This window comes from Triticum aestivum, chromosome 5A (genome assembly GCF_018294505.1).
Source record: "Triticum aestivum cultivar Chinese Spring chromosome 5A, IWGSC CS RefSeq v2.1, whole genome shotgun sequence".
Taxonomy (NCBI): Eukaryota; Viridiplantae; Streptophyta; class Magnoliopsida; order Poales; family Poaceae; genus Triticum; species Triticum aestivum.
The window spans coordinates 499,935,944-499,956,930 of NC_057806.1; positions in this window are offsets into that span (position 1 = coordinate 499,935,944).

Genomic DNA, 20,987 nt, shown 5'->3' on the forward strand with positions numbered 1-20,987 from the left:
GAATGGAGTCCTGAAAGTAAGAGAAAATTAAAAAAAATCGGCAGCCCCTGGTATGGTTTAAGCCATGTTTCGGGCATGCCGTGATGGTGCCCCTCCCACTGTACCCATGGTATTTCTAGAGCGTAGTTATGTACGCGAAGCACGGGCGTCGCATTTTGGCGAGGGTTGGGGCCGTATTGCTATGCCTGCTCGGAACGTACCAGGCGGTCTTGTTGTAGGTTACTCCGGGTGCGCTTGACGGTGTCCGGACGTTTAATGGACGGACTGGAGAACTCCCTGGAGAGGCTGCTTTGAACTTCCGCTACAAGGACCGCTGTGTGCTCCTCCGTTCGGAGGGAGCGTTCGGTGTTTCCATTGACCGTAATTACTCCTCGAGGGCTTGGCATCTTGAGCTTAAGGTATGCCTAGTGAGGTACCGCGTTGAACTTGGCGAATGCGGTTCGCCCGAGCAGTGCGTGATAGCCACTGCGGAATGGGACTATGTCGAAGATTAACTCCTCGCTTCGGAAATTATCCGGAGATCCGAAGACCACTTGAAGTGTGACTGAGCCTGTACAGTTGGCCTCTACACCTGGTATTACGCCTTTAAAGGTCGTTTTGGTGGGCTTAATCCTCGAGGGATCTATGCCCATTTTCCGCACTGTATCCTGGTAAAGCAGGTTCAGGCTGCAGCCGCCGTCCGTAAGGACTCTAGTGAGATGAAATCTGTCAATAATTGGGTCTAGAACCAATGCGGCGAATCCGCCATGACGGGTGCTAGTTAGATGGTCCCTTCGATCAAAGGTGATCGGGCAGGAGGACCATGGGTTGAACTTTGGGGCGACTGGCTCTACCGCGTATACGTCCCTTAGCACATGCTTCCGCTCCCTCTTGGGGATGTGGGTTGCATATATCATGTTCACCGTCCGCACTTGTGGGGGAAAGCCCTTCTGTCCACTATTTTTCGGCACAAGCGGTCGAGTATTCGGTCCAAACTGGATGGGCCCCTAGGATTTCTTTTGAATGGCTTTTTCCGCTAACCGGATTTATAGCCTCTGAATCCGGCATTAACTGTCGTATCCTCAGCATTGTCGCTGTTAATGCGGCGCTTCTGCTTGTTGCGACCCGACCTGCCACTACTGTCCCTGGTATCCGAATTACCAGGGTTCTTGGTCATATTGTTGCTACGAGCAAGCCAGCTGTCTTCTCCCGCGCAAAAGCGGGTCATGAGTGTCGTGAGTGCTGGCATAGATTCCGGCTTTTCCTGTCCAAGGTGCCGGGCAAGCCACTCATCACGGATATTGTGCTTGAAGGCTGCTAGGGCCTCTGCATCCGGACAGTCGACTATTTGATTTTTCTTTGTTAGGAACCGTGTCCAGAATTGCCTGGCCGATTCCTCTCGCTGCTGAATTACGTGGCTTAGGTCATCGGCGTCTGGTGGTCGCACATAAGTGGCCTGGAAATTGTCGAGGAATGTTGCTTCCAGGTCCTCCCAACAACTGATTGATCCTGCCGGCACGCTGTTAAGCCAATGCCGAGCTGGTCCTTTAAGCTTGAGTGGGAGGTATTTGATGGCGTGGAGATCATCACCGCGGGCCATGTGGATATGAAGGAGATAATCCTCGATCCATACCGCAGGATCTGTTGTGCCATCGTATGATTCGATGTTTACGGGTTTGAAACCCTCAGGGATTTGATGATACATTACTTCGTCTGTGAAGCATAGTGGGTGTGCGGCGCCTCTGTACTGGGCTATATCACGACGTAGCTCCAATGAGCTTTGTCTACTGTGTTCGTCCCTACCGGATTTGTGTCCAGCGTGACGGTTACCGTCTCGAGTCGTGGGGCGCCCACGTGATCCGTAGATCGATGTTGTTTGCCTTTCCTTGTCCTCCAACATATCTCGCAGGTCTGGCGCATTTTCCCGTGCCTTAGTACGGGGTGCGGTTTGAATGGAGGGCCGAGAGGCCTCTCTGTCACGGCCATGAGGTGGCCGGTCGGCCGTATCAAGTGTTGGTGATGTAGGTTTAAGTGCTTCCTCCTCTAATCGGGGTAGCAACCTACGCTTTGGGTAGCTCTTGGAGGGGCGTTCGAGTTTATGCTCTTCGGCCGCAAGGACTTCAGTCCATCTGTCGGCTAGCAAATCTTGATCAGCTCTAAGTTGGTGCTATTTTTTCTTGAGGCTTCTTGCCGTGGCCATAAGCCTGCGTTGAAAACGCTCTTGCTCGACGGGATGCTCTGGCACGACGAATTCGTCATCGTCGAGACTTACCTCGTCTTCGGAGGGAGCCATATAATTATCGTCCTCGAGCTCTCTGTCTGCCGCTCTCTCATGAGGGCTGGCTTCTCCATCCTATTGTGCTGAATCTTGCTGGAGGGGGTTTTCTTCGGCACTCTCTGGAGTATTATTATCCCCCATGTTGGAATCACCGTATTTGCTTTGGCGGGATTTTGAGCGACGCCGCTGACGCCGGTGCTTAGGCTGTTTCTTGGAGGGGTCATCCTTCGCTGTACCATCGCCATCTCCTTCTTTTTGGGTGTCCACCATGTATATGTCATATGACGAGGTGGCTTTCCAAGGCCCAATAGGCGCTGGTTCTTCATCGTCTCCTACATCGGCGTCCATACCGTTGATGTCTTCGGAGTCGAAGTCGAGCATGTCGGTTAAATCGTCGACAGTGGCTACAAAGTGGGTGGTGGCTGGGCTTTGAATTTCTTCATCGTACGTATCCCAACCTTGCTGACCGTAGTCCGGCCGGGGCTCTCCTGATAAAGAGAGAGACTTCAGTGTCTTCAAAATATTGTCGAAAGGCGAGAGCTGAAAGATGTCCACGGTAGTAAACTCCATGATCGGTGCCCAATCGGATTTGATCGGCAGGGGCGCGGAGGGTTCGGAGTCCGGAGAGGAGTCCGGCTCCTTGGAGTCACGAGTCTCGCGGAGTGCAGGGCTGGTGTTCGGCTCGATCGCCATTGGGATCGCAGCCCCCGAGGCGGCGTCCAACCACCCATCCTCGATCAGCGCAGTTGGCTCCGAATTAAGGGTCGAAGCCGATGCGGGTGCGGCCTCCAGGGCACTGTTCGGCGGCAGAGCTAGATCGTGCTCGTCGTGACAGTGCGGCGCGCTCGGCAGTGGCTCGAATCCGTCGAAGATGAAGTCCCCGTGGATGCCAGTCGTGTAGTTTAAACTTCCAAATCTGACCTGACGGCCAGGGGCATAGCTTTCGATCTGCTCCAGATGGCCAAGTGAATTGGCCCGCAGTGCAAGGCCACCGAAGACGAAGATCTGTCCGGGGAGGAAGGTCTCACCCTGGACTGCATCGCTATTGATGATCCTAGGAGCCATCAAGCCTGACGGCGACGACACAGAGCAACCCACAATGAAAGCACCAATTTCGGTGTCAAAACTGGCGGATCTCGGGTAGGGGGTCCCGAACTGTGCATCTAGGCCGGATGGTAATAGGAGGCAAGGGACAGGAAGTTTTACCCAGGTTCGGGCCCTCTTGATGGAGGTAAAACCCTACGTCCTGCTTGATTAATATTGATGATATGGGTAGTACAAGAGTAGATCTACCACGAGATCAGAGAGGCTAAACCCTAGAAGCTAGTCCATGGTATGATTATTGTTCTGTATGTTGTCCTACGGACTAAAACCCTCCGGTTTATATAGACACCGGAGAGGGTTAGGGTTACACAAAGTCGGTTACAATGGTAGGAGATCTACATATCCGTATCGCCAAGCTTGCCTTCCACGCCAAGGAAAGTCCCTTCCGGACACAGGACGAAGTCTTCAATCTTGTATATTCATAGTCCAGGAGTCCGGCTGAAGGTATAGTCCGGCGAAATCGTAAGTATCCGGATACCAGAGTAATTCATAGTATTCCTTTATTGCACAGCTTTCCCTTACATTGAATATGATTATGCAGCCCACCAAAAGACCGGCTCGACGCGTCCTCGAGCAGTTCACTGGACTCGTCGGATGTGAATTTGCTTCCGACACCTGCCTCCCCCCGCCCTGCGGACGACGCCGAAGTGTTGTCCCGACTGGTTCCAATCCAGGAGGAGGTGGTCCTGGAGGCGCCGCAAGGCAACCTCCCGGACTCCTGGAGTAAAGGGGATAGAACCCCCAGGGCTCCAAGTCCGGCCCTAGGCCGGACACCGCTCTAGAACCTTCAAAGGTTCCAGAGTCCGGCGGGCGACCTCCTTCCAAGAGGAGCAAGCCCACCGTGCCGGTGACCCCCGTCCAACCGGAGGCACCGGACAATCTATTGGAGGTGCTCAAAGGCGCCTCCATCGACGAGGAGCACCGCACCATTATGAGTGCGGTGGTCCAGAAGGTTCAGTCCACCAAGAGTGGACTGACTGAAGCTTGTACTAGCCTTTTAACAGGCTTTGAGGTAAGTAAAGAATGTGTAAATAATATTACCGCATAGACAGTAGCCCCTGATGCTCTGTTTAGCGTTTGGGAAGAAAAGCCAAATAGAGGATCAAATAAAATTCACAGGAGTCTAACAAAAAGGAGTCAATATGCGTATGCAGGCCTCTCTGCTAGCGTCCGCCGCACTGACTGTGGAAGTGGACACGCTAAAGCAGAACCTCGAGCAGTCCGAGCAAGAGCTCGGGAGTGTCAAGAAGTAGCTCGAGGACAAGGAAGGTAAGAAATACCTTGTTTAAATATATATATATATATATAAAGTGCAATTGCAAAAAATGACAGGATTATCGTGGCTATTGTAGGGGCCACGTCTGAGGTGGCGACCCTTAAGCAAGCATTGGTCGAGGCCGAGAAGAGGGCAGCCACAGAGCGCACCGAGCGGGAGAAGTATGAGGCCCAGGTTGGCAAGGTGCAGCAAGATCTCCAGGCTCTCATGAAAAAACATGAGAGTTTGGAGCTTGAATCAAAGACGCGAGCGTCCGAGCTCGTGGTGGCTATTAAAAATGCCAAGTTTGCCAAGGCCGAATCCCAGAAGATCCTCAAGGAGTTGGATGCGGTGAAAAAGATAGCGGCGGGTAAGGCATTCTTTATGCAAAGCAAACACATAAACATGAGTTACTTGTTACTTACCCGAATCCGGAGCTCTCTAGGGGCATTCGCAGATCTTCCCCGTAGCGTGTCTGATGCCGTCGCATTCTATCGAGCCGAGGAGGGCAGCTCGACAAAGAAGGTGTTCTGGTCTCAGTATGCTGAGGCCGGATACCCCATGCCCCAGAGCGACCAGATGAAGCAACTGGTCGAGCTCCACAAGGCGGCCGAACAGGCCATGAAAGGCCTCATAGTTCGGCTGTGGCCTAGAGAGGCTCTGCCTGGGAGCTATTTCGGGCTGGTGCGGCGGCTGGTGGGGGCCTGTCCAAGGCTCGAAGTCATCAAGCGCTCCGTCTGCATTGAAGGTGCCCGTAGGGCCCTTGCCCGTTCTACGGTGCACTGGGGCAAGCTGGATGCTGAGAAGCTTGTGAAGGACGGGCCACCGCCGGGGAAAGAGCATCGCAAGCCCGAGAATTATTATAAGGATGTTCTGAACAGTGCCTGCCTTATGGCGGATGAATGTTCTAGGGATGTAATTATTGAGTAAAACTCGCTCGTTTTGTCCTGTGCGCTGAAAACTTGTTCAGATGCGCTAAGCAATGCTGTTGGAATTTAAAATATTACCTTCTGTGCGGCTGTTTATCAATTCTGAGAGATGGCGAGTCGTCGGCTTCTGCCCCCGTGCCGCTAGTGCTGGGGTGTTCGGGGATAAACCTGAGCGCTATTTTTCCCATGTTTGGGTCCTTCGAGGGAGGCGCTCAGCACAACGAACAAGGCAATCGGACTATAATGCTTGAACACTCTCACTTAGCCATAGAATTCTATAATTTTAAATTTCGGCGAAGCCCCTGGTATTCGGAAGACCGAGTTCAGGGTGCTATCCACGCCTTGGCCGGACAGAGCCGACTCCTCGCTCTAAGTGGCATAAGTCTTTAGGGACTCGAAAAACCTCTCGAACAACGACCAGCTCTCGCTTCATCATGACAGTCAGTTTTAGCTTTCTCTACTGAGGGCTCAACCCAGCTCAACTGGGGCACAATCGCAGTAGTTCTCCTAGTGCTACCTTAGCCGACATAGCGGAACGTAAGGCACCAAAACATAGGAGCCGGGCAAACCCAACTATTGACCCAAGACATGATTCGGAGCCGATGCATATAATGCTATAAGTTCGGGGTGCCGCACTTGTTAAAGTGTTCGGACTTCTCACACCATATTGAGGGGTAATAAAGCCCCTGGCGTATTTTGTCGTACCAAAGTGTACGGGTGCAACATGTCGTTAAGGAACATATATTTGTAAAAAATAGTAATGCAAAAATAGACAGAAGCTATGCATTGTTTATTAACAAGGGCTGCGATCAAAGGAGAATGATACAAATAATGCGATAAGCAAAAGGTTGGACTATTTAACATGTCCGTTCCAGGGGCAGGCTGCGGAATGGTATGCAAAACAGGTATACTTCTCGTGATAGAGACCACCTGGGAGTTCTGTAATGTGGCATGGCTTGTCTGCTTCCCTGGTTCTTGCATCGTTTGTGCGGCAATTGAACTGCCGAACAGGCCTTCCGAAGAATGGAGTCCTGAAAGTAAGAGAAAATGAAAAAAAAATCGGCAGCCCCTGTTGCGGCTTAAGCCGTGTTTTGGGCATGCCGTGATGGTGCCCCTCCCCCTGTAGCCATGGTATTTCTAGAGCGTAGTTATGTACGCGAAGCACTAGCGTCTCATTTTTGCGTGGGTTGGGGCCGTATTGCTATGCCTGCTTGGAACGTGCCAGGCGGTCTTGTTATAGGTTACTCCGGGCGCGCTTGACGGTGTCCGGATGTTTAATGGCCGGACTGGAGAACTGCATGGAGAGGTTGCTTTGAACTTCCGCTGAAAGGGCCGCCGTGTGCTCCTCCGTTTGGAGGGAGCATTCGGTGTTTCCATTGACCGTAATTACTCCTCGAGGGCCTAGCATCTTGAGCTTAAGGTATGCGTAGTGAGGTACCGTGTTGAACTTGGTGAATGCGGTTCGCCCGAGCAGTGCGTGATAGCCACTGCGGAATGGGACTATGTCGAAGATTAACTCCTCGCTTCGGAAATTATCCGGAGATCCGAAGACCACTTCAAGTGTGACTGAGCCTGTACAGTTGGCCTCTACACCTGGTATTACGCCTTTAAAGGTCGTTTTGGTGGGCTTAATCCTCGAGGGATCTATGCCCATTTTCCGCACTGTATCCTGGTAAAGCAGGTTCAGGCTGCTGCCGCCGTCCATAAGGAATCTAGTGAGATGAAATCCATCAATAATTGGGTCTAGAACCAATGCGGCGAATCTGGCATGACGGGTGCTAGTTGGATGGTCCCTTCGATCAAAGGTGATCGGGCAGGAGGACCATGGGTTGAACTTTGGGGCGACTGGCTCTACCGCGTATACGTCCCTTAGCACGCGCTTCCGCTCCCTCTTGGGGATGTGGGTTGCGTATATCATGTTCACCGTTCGCACTTGTGGGGGAAAGCCCTTCTGTTCATTGTTTTTCGGCGGCCGGGGCTCTTCGTTGTCATCGCCATACAACCCCTTGTCGGTATTTTCGGCATTTAACTTGCCTTCCTGGTTGAACACCCAACAATCCCTGTTGGTGTGATTGGCCGGCTTTTTGGGGGTTCCATGTATCTGGCACAAGCGGTCGAGTATTCGGTCCAAATTGGACGGGCCCCTAGGATTTCTTTTGAATGGCTTTTTCCGCTGACCGGATTTATAGCCTCTGAATCCGGCATTAACTGCCGTATCCTCAGCATTGTCGCTGTTAAAGCGGTGTTCTGCTTGTTGCGATGCGACCTGCCACTACTGTCCCTGGTATCCGAATTACCAGGGTTCTTGGTCATATTGTTGCTACGAGCAAGCCAGCTGTCTTCTCCCGCGCAAAAGCGGGTCATGAGTGTCGTGAGTGTTGCCATAGATTTCGGCTTTTCCTGTCCAAGGTGCCGGGCAAGCCACTCGTCATGGATATTGTGCTTGAAGGCTGCTAGGGCCTCTGCATCCGGACAGTCGACTATTTGATTTTTCTTTGTTAGGAATCGTGTCCAGAATTGCCTGGCCGATTCCTCTGGCTGCTGAATTACGTGGCTTAGGTCATCGGCGTCTGGTGGTCGCACATAAGTGGCCTGGAAATTGTCGACGAATGATGCTTCCAGGTCCTCCCAACAACTGATTGATCCTGCCGGCAAGCTGTTAAGCCAATGCCGAGCTGGTCCTTTAAGCTTGAGTGGGAGGTATTTGATGGCGTGGAGATCATCACCGCGGGCCACGTGGATATGAAGGAGATAATCCTCGATCCATACCGCAGGATCTGTTGTGCCATCACATGATTCGATGTTTACGGGTTTGAAACCCTCAGGGATTTGATGATCCATTACTTTGTCTGTGAAGCATAGTGGGTGTGCGGCCCCTCTGTACTAGGCTATATCACGACGTAGCTCCAATGAGCTTTGTCTACTATGTTCGGCCCTACCAGATTTGTGTCCAGCATGACGGTTACCGTCTCGAGTCATGGGGAGCCCACGCGATCCGTAGATCGATGTTGTTTGCCTGGCCTTGTCCTCCAACATATCTTGCAGGTCTAGCGCATTTTCCCGTGCCTTGGTACGGGGTGCGGTTTGAATGGAGGGCCGAGAGGCCTCTCTGTCGCGGCCACGAGGTGGCCGGTCGGCCGTATCAAGTGTTGGTGATGTAGGTTTAAGTGCTTCATCCTCTAATCGGGGTAGCAACCTGCTCTTTGGGTAGCTCTTGGAGGGGCGTTCGAGTTTATGCTCTTCGGCCGCAAGGACTTCAGTCCATCTGTCGGCTAGCAAATCTTGATTAGCTCTAAGCTGTTGCTGTTTTTCTTGAGGCTTCTTGCCGTGGACATAAGCCTGCGTTGAAAACGCTCTTGCTCGACGGGATTCTCTGGCACGAAGAATTCATCGTCGTCGAGACTTACCTCATCTTCGGAGGGAGGCATATAGTTATCGTCCTCGAGCTCTCTGTCTGCCGCTCTCTCATGAGGGCTGGCTTCTCCATCCTCCTGTGCTGAATCTTGCTGGAGGGGGTTTTCTTCGGCACTCTCCGGAGTATTATTATCTCCCGTGCTGGAATCACCGTATTTGCTTTGGCGGGATTCTGAGCGACGCCGCTGACGCCGGCGCTTAGGCTGTTTCTTGGAGGGGTCATCCTTCGCTGTAGCATCGCCATCTCCTTCTTTTGGGGTGTCCACCATGTATATGTCATATGACGAGGTGGCTTTCCAGGGCCCAATAGGCGCTGGTTCTTCATCGTCTCCTGCATCGGCGTCCATACCGTCGATGTCATCGGAGTCGAAGTCGAGCATGTCGGTTAAATCGTCGACAGTGGCTACAAAGTGGGTGGTGGCTGGTTTTTGAATTTCTTCATCGTCCGTATCCCAACCTTGCTGACCGTAGTCCGGCCAGGGCTCTCCTGATAAAGAGAGAGACTTCAGTGTCTTCAAAATATTGCCTAAATGCGAGTGCTGAAAGATGTCCGCGGCAGTAAACTCCATGATCAGTGCCCAATCGGATTCGATCGGCAGGGGCGCGGACGGTTCGGAGTCCGGAGAGGAGTCCGGCTCCTTGGAATCACGAGTCTCGCGGAGTGCGGGGCTGGTGTTCGGCTCGATCACCATTGGGATCGCAGCCCCCGAGGCGGCGTCCAACCACCCATCCTCGATCAGCACAGTTGGCTCCGAATTAAGGGTCGAAGCCGATGCGGGTGCGGCCTCCAGGGCACTGTTCGGAGGTAGAGCTAGATCGTGCTCGTCGTGACAGTGCGGCGCGCTTGGCAGTGGCTTGAATCCGTCGAAGATCAAGTCCCCGTGGATCCCAGCCATGTAGTTTAAACTTCCAAATTTGACCTGACAGCCAGGGGCATAGCTTTCGATCTGCTCCAGATGGCCAAGTGAATTGGCCCACAGTGCGAAGCCACCCAAGACGAAAATCTGTCCAGGGAGGAAGGTCTCACCCTGGACTGCATCGCTATTGATGATCCTAGGAGCCATCAAGCCTGACGGCGACGACACAGAGGAACTCTCAATGAAAGCACCAATGTCGGTGTCAAACCCGGTGGATCTCGGGTAGGGGGTCCCGATCTGTGCGTCTAGGCCGGATGGTAACAGGAGGCAAGGGATACGAAGTTTTACCCAGGTTCGGGCCCTCTTGATGGAGGTAAAACCCTACGTCCTGCTTGATTAATATTGATGATATGGATAGTACTAGAGTAGATCTACCACGAGATCGGAGAGGCTAAACCCTAGAAGCTAGTCTATGGTATGATTATTGTTTTGTATGTTGTCCTACGGACTAAAATACTCCGGTTTATATAGACACCGGAGAGGGTTAGGGTTACACAAAGTCGATTACAACGGTAGGAGATCTACATATCCGTATCGCCAAGCTTGCCTTCCACGCCAAGGAAAGTCCCTTCCGGACACGGGACGAAGTCTTCAATCTTGTATCTTCATAGTCCAGGAGTCTGGCTGAAGGTATAGTCCGGCAGTCGGACACCCCCTAATCCAGGACTCCCTCAAGGACCTTGGGTTGAGCTTTGGGGTGACGGGCTCTATCGCATAGACATGCCTTAGTGCACGCTTCCGTTCATCTTAGGAATGTGGGTTGCATATATCATGTTCACCGTCTTCGCTTGTGGGGGGAACCTCTTTTGTCCTCAAGTGTTCGGTGGCCGGGGCTCCTCCTCGTCATCACTATGGAACCCCTTGTCCTTGTTTTTGGCATTCAACTTGCCGGCCTGCTTGAACACCCAGCATTCTCTGTTGGTGTGATTGGTTGGCTTATCGGGGGTGCCGTGGATTTGACACGAGCGATCGAGTATGCGGTCCAAACTGTAGGGGCCCGGAGTAATTCTTTTGAATGGATTCTTCCGCTGACCGGATCTAGAGCCTCTGAATCCAGCATTCACTGCCGTATCATCAGTGTTATCACCGTTGTTGCGGCGCTTTTGTCTGTTACGACATGGTCTGCCGTTGGCATCTTTGGTATCCAAACTGCCCGGATTCCTTGATGTGTTGTTGCTGTGAGCCAGCCAGCTATCCTCCTCCGTGCAAAAGCGGGTCATGAGTGTCGTGAGGGCTGCCATAGATTTCAGCTTCTCCTGGCCGAGGTGCCGGGCGAGCCACTCATCACGGATGTTATGCTTGAATGCCGCTAAGGCCTCTGCATCTGGACAGTTGACAATTTAGTTTTTCTCAGTTAGGAAGCGTGTCCAGAATTGCCTGGCCGATTCCCCTGGCTACTGAATTATATGGCTCAAGTCATCAGCATCCGGTGGTCGCACATAAGTGCCCTGGAAGTTGTCAAGGAATGCGTCTTCTAAATACTCCCAACTGCCGACGGAGTCTGATGGCAAGCTATTCAGCCAATGCCTAGCTGGTCCTTTGAGTTTTAGTGGGAGGTACTTGATGGCATGAAGATCATCACCGCGAGCCATGTGGATGTGGAGGAGGAAATCCTCAATTCATATAGCGGGATCTGTGGTACCATCATATGATTCGATATTTACGGGTTTAAAACCCTCCGGGAATTCGTGATCCTTAACTTCATTGGTGAAGCATAGGGTGTTTGCAGCACCATTGTGCTGGGCTATATCACGACGCAGTTCATATGAATTTTGTCTGCTGTATTTAGCCCGGCCGGATTTACTTTTTGAGTATCCGGTGTGACGGTCGTCGTCCCGTATATTGACCCGTATATTGACCTTGCATGTTTTGCCCTGCTGTCCAATACATCTCGCAGGTCCCGTGCATTGCCCCGGGCCTTGGTATTTTTGTTTGAGTGGCGGCGGGGTGCAGGCTGAACTTCAGACTGAAACGCCTCTCTAGCTTGGCCACGAGGTGGCCGGTCAGCCGCATCGTACACTGGTGATGTGGGTTTCAATGCTTCCTCCTCGAGGTGAGGTAGCAACCTGCGCTTTGGGTAACTCTTGGAGGGGCGCTCGAGTTCATATTCCTCGGCCGCAAGGACTTCGGTCCATCTGTCTGCTAGCAAGTCTTAATCAGCTTGAAGCTGTTATTGCTTTTTCTTCAGGCTATTTGCTGTGGCCATAAGCCGGCACTTGAAGCGCTCCTGCTCGACGGGATCCTCAGGCACGATGAATTCTTCATCGCCGAGGCTCACCTCGTCTTCGGAGAGAGGCATGTAATTGTCCTCCTCTGATTCTCCATCTGCTGCCTTCTCTGGAGGGCTAGCTTGTTCATCCTCCCGCTCTACATCGTGCTGGAGGGGATTGTGGTTGTCTTCGGCACTATCCGGAGTGTTATTGTCTCTTGTCTCGTTATCACTACTTTTGCTGTGGCGGGACATAGAGCGGCGCCGCTGACGTCGGCGCTTGGGTTGCTTCTTGAATGTGTCATCCTCCGTTGTCTCGTCGCCATTGCCTTCTTTGGGGGTGTCCACCATGTATATATCATATGATGAGGTGGCGGTCCAGCGCCCTATGGGCGGTGGTTCCTATTCATCTCCTGCATCGTCGTCCATACCGTCGATGTCTTCGGAGTCGAAGTCGAGCATGTCGGTTAAATCATGGACAGTGGCTACTAAGTGGGTGGTGGTGGGCAGCGAATTTCTTCGTTGTCCACATCCCATTCTAGCCGGATATAGTTTGGCCAAGGTTCTCCCATTAAGGAGAGAGAACTTAATGAATTTAGCACATCGCCGAAACGTGAGTGCTGAAAGAAATCCGCGGAGGTGAACTCCATGATCGGCGCCCAATCGGATTCTATGGGCATGGATGTAGGCGGCTCGGAGTCCGTGGCTGGAGACGAATCCAGTGGTTCGGCAACACGGCTCTCGTAAGGGGTGAAATTAGTATCCGGCTCCATCGCCACTGAGAGTGCGGCCTCCATGGCGGGGTCTATCGCTCCGCCCTCGGATGGCGCAATTTGCTCCAGATTGAAGGCCGGAGTAGTTGCAGATGCAATCTCCCGAACACTGTCCAACGACAGAGTTACGTCATGCTCATCGTGATTGTGCGGCGCACCTAACATGGGCTCGAATCCGTTGAAGATCAAGTCTCCGCGGATGTCGGCAGTGTAGTTTAGGTTTCTGAACCTGACCTGATGGCCAGGGGCGTAGCTCTCGATCTTCTCCTCATGGCCAAGCAAATTGGCCAGCAGTGCAAAGCCACCGAATACGAAGATCTGTCCGGGGAGGAAAACCTCACCCTGGACCGCATCGTTACCGATGATCGAAGGGGCCATTGAGCCTTATGGTGACGGCATAGTGGAACTCTCAATGAAAGCACCAATGTCGGTGTCAAAACCGGCGGATCTCGGGTAGGGGTCCCGAACTGTGCGTCTAAGGCAGATGGTAACAAGAGGCATGGGACACGATGTTTACCCAAGTTCGGGCCCTCTTGATGGAGGTAATACCCTACGTCCTGCTTGATTGTTCTTGACGATAAGAGTATTACAAGAGTTGATCTACCACGAGATCGTAGAGGCTAAACCCTAGAAGCTAGCCTATGGTATGATTGTTGTCGTCCTACGGACTAAATTCTCCGTTTTATATAGACACCGAGTCGGTTACAAGGGCGGAGATCTACATATCAGTATTGCCAAGCTTGCCTTCCACGCCAAGGAGAGTCCCATCCGGACACGAGACGAAGCCTTCAATCTTGTATCTTCATAGTCCAATAGTCCGGCCAAAGGATATAGTGCGGCTCTCCAGAGACCCCCTAATTCAGGACTCCCTCAACGGCAACTGGCGCCGCTGCGAGGTAGAGGTCGACGGCAGCGTCCCATGCCGCTGAGGGGGGCGCGGGCACGGGCGCGGCGGGTGCAACCAAACGCACGGGGACGAGCGATATGTCTCCAACGTATCTATAATTTTTTATTGTTCCATGCTATATTATATTATGTTTTGGACATTATTGGGCTTTATTATACACTTTTATATTATTTTTGGGACTATCCTACTAACCGGAGGCCCAGCCCAGAATTGTTGTTTTTTGCCTATTTTAGGGTTTCGAAGAAAAGGAATATCAAACAGAGTCCAAACGGAATGAAACCTTCGGGACATGATTTTCGAAACGAACATGATCCAGAGGACTTGGACCCTACGTCAAGAAATCAACCAGGAGGCCACGAGGTAGGGGGTGCGCCTACCCCCCCCCCCCACGCGCGCCCTCCACCCTCGTGGGCCCCCTGTTGCTCCACCGATGTACTCCTTCCTCCTATATATAACTACATAACCCCAAACTACCAGATACGGAGCCAAAACCCTAATTCCACCGCCGTAACTTTCTGTATCCACGAGATCCCATCTTGGGGCCTGTTCCGGAGCTCCGCCGGAGGGGGCATCGATCATGGAGGGCTTCTATATCAACACCATAGCCCTTCTGATGAAGTGTGAGTAGTTTACCTCAGACCTACGGGTCCATAGTAATTAGCTAGATGGCTTCTTCTCTCTTTTTGGATCTCAATACAAAGTTCTCCCCCTCTCTTGTGGAGATCTATTCGATGTAATATTCTTTTGCGGTGTGTTTGTTGAGACCGATGAATTGTGGGTTTATGATCAAGTTTATCTATGAACAATATTTGAATCTTCTCTGAATTCTTTTATGTATGATTGGTTATCTTTGCAAGTCTCTTCGAATTATCAGTATGGTTTGGCCTACTAGATTAATCTTTCTTGCAATGGGAGAAGTGCTTAGCTTTGGGTTCAATCTTGCGGTGTCCTTTCCCAGTGACAGTAGGGGCAGCAAGGCACGTATTGTATTGTTTCCATCGAGGATAACAAGATGGGGTTTTCATCATATTGCATGAGTTTATCCCTCTACATCATGTCATCTTGCTTAAAGCGTTACTCTCTTCTCTTGAACATAATACTCTACATGCATGCTGGATAGCGGTCAATGTGTGGAGTAATAGTAGTAGATGCAGGCAGGAGTCGGTCTACTTGTCTCGGACATGATGCCTATATACATGATCATACCTATATATTCTCATAACTATGCTCAATTATGTCAATTGCTCAACATTAATTTGTCTACCCACCGTGAATACTTATGGTCTCGAGAGAAGCCACTAGTGAAACCTATGGCCCCCGGGTCTATCTTCTATCATATTAATCTTCCAATACTTATTTATTTCCTTTTCCTTTTATTTTACTTTGCATCTTTATCATAAAAATACCAAAAATATTATCTTATCATATCTATCAGATCTCAATCTCGTAAGTGACCATGTAGGGATTGACAACCCCTTATCGCGTTGGTTGCGAGGATTTAATTGCTTGTGTAGGTGCGAGGGAATCATGCGTGGCCTCCTACTGGATTGATACCTTGGTTCTCAAAAACTGAGGGAAATACTTACGCTACTTTGCTGCATCACCCTTTCCTCTTTAAGGGAAAACCAACGCAAGTGCTCAAGAGGTAGCAAGAAGGATTTCTGGTGCCGTTGCCGTGGAGGTTGTCGGTGTCAAAACTGGCGGATCTCAGGTAGGGGGTCCCGAACTGTCCGTCTAAGGCGGATGGTAACAAGAGGCAGGGGACACGATGTTTACCCAGGTTCAGGCCCTCTCGATGGAGGTAATACCCTTCGTCATGCTTGATTGATCTTGATGATACGAGTATTACAACAGTCGATCTACCATGTGATCGTAGAGGCTAAACCCTAGAAGCTAGCCTATGGTATGATTGTATGTTGTCCTACGGACTAAACCCCCGATTTATATAGACATCGGAGGAGGCTAGGGTTACACAGAGTCGGTTACAAGGGAGGAGATCTACATATCCGGACTGCCAAGCTTGCCTTCCACGCCAAGGAGAGTCCCATCTGGACACGGGACAAAGTCTTCAATCTTGTGTCTTCATAGTCCAATAGTCCGGCCAAAGGATATAGTCCGGCTGTCCGGAGACCCCCTAATCCAAGACTCCCTCAGTAGCCCCTGAACCAGGCTTCAATGACAATGAGTCCGGCGTGCAGATTTGTCTTCGGCATTGCAAGGCAGGTTCTTCCTCCGGATACTCCATAGAAGATATTGAACACAAGGATAGTGTCCGGCTGTGCAAAACAAGTTCTACATACCACCGTAGAGAGAATAATATTTCCAAAAATCTAACATGCTGACACGTTTAGCAACATGACATCATGCCATGGCCCGGACATTATCCATATCACGAGGCGGTTTTCTTGACACGTCTTGTCGAAGCAGAGATCGTGTCCCCTTATCATGGGATTCTCATCAATACGGGTATGGGTAACCCAACCATGCCATCAATTACGGCGTTCGGGGAATAAGAGATTTTAGCAGGTAAGTGGGGAGGCACATCGCCTATTCCGCCCTCATAAAGGGAGAAAGATTCACCCTTTTTACCCACGCCTTCTTCCTCCTAGCTTATCCATGCTCGCACACTCGAGCTCCAGCGCCCAAGTTCGCATCTTTCTCCTCAAACCACTCGAAGCATGTCCGGAGCAGGAGTCAAGTGGATGGTCTCCTCCGTCACGGAGGAGAACATCACAAAGCTACGGGAAGCCGGATATCTGGCCGCGGACATCGCGCACCGGCTACCAGATGCAGGGAAGATCATCGTTACGCCCAAACCCCATGAGAGGGTAGTTTTCCTTACCCACTTTGTCCGCGGACTGGGATTTCCCCTTCACCCATTTGTCCGTAGGCTCATGTTCTACTACGGGCTATATTTTCATGATCTGGCCCCCAATTTCATCCTTGTGCGTCGGGCCCCACTTCGGCCTGTGGCTAAAGACCTTCAATGTTAAACCGAAGGTGATGGTCGGCCAGCAAGCTGAGTGCGGAGGTGCCATGGTGGGCAAATTGCCTAACATCACCTGGCTCGAAGGCTCGTATGTGGAGACCATAAAGGGGTGGCAATCGGGGTGGTTCTACATCACCGAGCCGCGCGACACCAACTGGATGGCGGCCGCTAAATTTCGATCCAGAATCCCCATGCGGCTCACTTCTTGGAAAGAGAAGGGCTGGTCCTGAGGTTCTCCGGTAGAGCTGACCGGACTCCAGACCTGCATCAAGAACATGGTGAGCGAGAAAATCAAGCTCGTCAATGTGGTCCAGGTCATGCTCTTCCACCGGATCCTACCGTGTCAACGACGGGTGTTCAATTTGTGGGAGTTCGACCCGGCCAAGCACCAGACACTGCGAGAGCTCTACGACACGATGCACAAGGACGTCTGGAAGGTGCTGTTCAAGAGCGCCGAGGTACCTCCTTCCCGTACCGAGGACCGCGGACTCAGCTTAAAGCGCCATGCCAATCCGGTAAGTTTTTATATCTCATAGGATATTTATTTTCCCCAGTTTAATCGTGTGTGGGATCTAAGCTTCCATCCCATTAATAGAACTGGGTAAAGGCAACAGAGCAAATCGATTTCCCAACCCCCCCTGCCTGAAGATCCTGCAAACGCTCTCCTAACGGAGATGCTGGCTCCGGCGCCTTACGAGGTTCCGGTGAAGAAGGCCAAGAAGAAGGCCACGGGGACCCGAAAGGGTCTCCGGCACAAGGTTATATCGGACTCATCGTCCGATGACTCCGAAGCGCACTCCTCCCACGAAAACGAGGAGGAGGAAGAGAAAATTTCTCCCCCCCCCTAGCCGGGGGAGAAAAGAAAAGGAAGGCCGCCCCAACTGGGGAGGCCGAAGGGTCCAAGAAGGGAAGGACCCTCCTTCCGGACTGCTCCACGACAGCCGCCTGGCGAAGCCCCTGGGAGAAGCCCCTGGCGAAGTCCCTGGCGAAGTCGTAAGTATACGGATACCATAGTAATTCATGGTATGTTTTATTGCACTGCTTCCCCTTATGCCGAATATGATTATGCAGTCCGTCCCGAGCTCGTCTCGACGTATCTTTGTCGGACAGTTCTTTGGACTCGTCGGATATGAATAGCGATTCACTTCCGACCGCCTCCACCCCTTGCCCTACGGACAATGTCGAGGTGTTGTCTCGAACGTCACCGAGCCGAGGGGAGGTGGTCCTGGGGGCGCCTCGAGGCGACCTTCCGAACCCTGGGCGCAAAGGGAGCAAGACTCCCACGGGCTCCAAGTTCGGCCCCCAGCCGAACACTACGCTGGAACCTTCGATGGTTCCGGACTCCGGCAGGTGATCCCCCGTTAAGGTGGGCAAGCCGCATGTGCTAGTGGCCTCTGTCCATCCAGAGGCACCGGACAACTTGTTGGAAGCGCTTCGCGACGCTTCCGTCGACGAAGAGCACCGCACTATCATGAGTGCGGTGATCGAGAAGGTTCAGTCTGCCAAAAACGGACTAACCGAAGCTTGTGCCAGCCTCCTAACAGGCTTTCAGGTAAGCAATCAAAATATTGGAAAATATTACCGCACAGACAGTAGCCCCTGATGCCCTATTTGGCGTTCGCGAAGAAAGGCCGAATAGAGGATGAAATAATGACTCAGGAGTCTAATCAGAATATGTCTATGTGCATATGCAGGCTTCACTGCTGGCCGCTGCCGCACGTACTGCGGAGGTCGCTGCACTGAAGCAGGACCTTGAGCGGTCCGAGGAGGAGCTCGGCCTTACCAAGAGGCAGCTCGAGGAGAGCAAAGGTAAGAAATACCTTGTCTATATATCAAAAAGAAATTCATTTGTAGAGTAATAGGATCATTATGAATTTGCTAGGGGCCATGACCGAGGTGGCGGCCCTAAAGAAGGCGTTGTCCGAGGCCGAAGACAAAGCGGCCAGGGAGCGCATTGAGCGGGAAAAGCAAGAAGCACGGGTAGGCAAGGTGCAGCAAGAGCTCGAGGCTCTCGCCAAAAAACATGAGTCCTTGGAGCTTGACTCTAAGACGCGAGAGTCCGAGCTTGCGAAGGCGCTCGAAAGCGCCCGGAGCGCCAAGGCTGAAGCCCACAAGGCCCTCCAGGAGATTGATGCGGTGAAGAAGATAGCAGTGGGTAAGGCATTCATTATGCAGAGCAAGCATGTGAAGGAAACTTTCCTTTTACTTTCCCGAGTTTGGAGCTTTCCAGGAGCGTTCGCAGATCTTCCCCGCATGGATGCCGCGGAGTTTTACCGAGCTGAGGAGGGGAGCTCGACGGAAAAGCTGTTCTGGTCTCGGTATACTAGGTTTGAACACCCAATGCCCTTGAGCGACCAGTTGAAGCAACTGGTCGAGCTTCACAAGGCGGCTGAATAGGCCATGAAGGGTCTTATAGTCCAGATGTGGCCTGGCGATCCCCTGCCTGGCAGCTACTTCGGTCTGGTGAGGCGGCTTGTGGATGCCTGCCCGCAGCTTGAAGTAATAAAGCGGTCGGTCTGCATCGAGTGTGCACGCAGGGCTTTTGCCCGGGCGAAGGTGCACTGGGCGAAGCTGAACGCCATGAAGCTGGTGAAGGAGGGGCCGCTAGAGGTCAAGGAGCATCGCTGCCCCGAAATGTATTATGACAGTGTCCTGAAGGGTTCCCGCCTTGTGGCGGAGGAATGTACTAGAGATGTAATTTTTGAATGAACATGCTCATGTGATCCTGTAATTTGAAACGAATTCGTTTGCGCTATGCAACGCTTTTTGAATTTAAAATAATACCTTCTGTGCTGCCGTTTATAAAATCTGAGAGTTGGCCAGTCGTCGGCTTCTGCCCCCATGTAACTAGTATTGGGTGTTCGGGATAAACCTGAGCACTCTTTATCCCAATTTTGGGTTCTTCGAGGGAGGTGGTCAGCACAACGAACCAGGCAATCGTACTATAAGGTTTTATCACTCTCACTTAGCCATAGAAGTCTACAATTTTAAATTTTGACGAAGCCCCTAGTATTAGGAAGGCCGAATTTGGGGTGCTATATATACGCCTAAGTCGGGCAAGGCCGACTCCTCGCCTGAAGCGGAAAAAGTCTTTAAGGACTTGAGACCTCTCGAACAGCGATCAGCTCTCGCCTTATCTATATCTATCTATCTATACCTCTATCTATCTATCTATCTATCTATATCTATACCTCTATATACCTACCTATACTAATTACAGACTTCCAAAAAATTACCACGTTAATTAGAATTTATAAGCCGTTAATCTGGTGGGACCTATGAGTTAATACGGTGTAGATCGACCCATAGATTTCCAGCCTGAATTTTTTTTATAACTGTTAAAAAAAGTAATAGCTCCAAGGCCCACATTGGTTGGCCGGTTGTAAACATAGAATCCCGCAAGGGTACGATCCTAATCCTCTCTTTGTTCCTACTGTAATTAAACAACCTCCTACCTACCTACCCATCCCACAATGTATGGCCGGTTGAAAAACATAGCAGAGTCCAGCAAGGGCACGGTCCACTCTAAAAAGCAAATATACGAGCCTAATCAACCGTCCTACCTAGCTACCCACATCTCCTATCCCACCTAGCATTACGTTGCCATAATTTCTCTCCACGTACAGCTTCTACCAATCTTCCTTTCCTGCTTGCCGCCGTCACAACAGCGAGAAGCAGGGAAACAATCTTTGGGCTTCCTCCTCGCTCTTCTCCCGGCCACCATTGTTGGTACATATCACATGTCCAGCACTATCTCTATCACCTCCTGCCTCCATTGCCTATATTCTTAGAACCTTCTAGCTATTTCATTCATGCAAACATGGGTACATCATCTTCTTCAAAACCAGTTTTTACATCATCTTCTTCACCCCATCTTACAGAGATTAGATGTATGCTGCTACATGATATTGTAAAATCAACTCTCCTTTCAATTAGCTAATTTGTTTTTTTCTGCAGTTTGTACGTGCTTGGTGACGTACCTGATTCTTTTAGAAGAGAAAACCTTCTAATTGGCTTTGTTGAATCTCTTCATTGAATTTTCTTTTGTTATTCATCCTTGGTCGCGTACACATGATAATTAGTTCTTTCACAGGCAAGCATAAAGGAGAATACGAGTTGTGAAACCATAGTTGCAGGTACTGTTCTGATTTATAGTTGATACAGTTTGATTTTTTATCATAGATTTACAGTTTGATTCGTTTTTCTCTCCCGAACAGAGTTGTTCATGCAGTT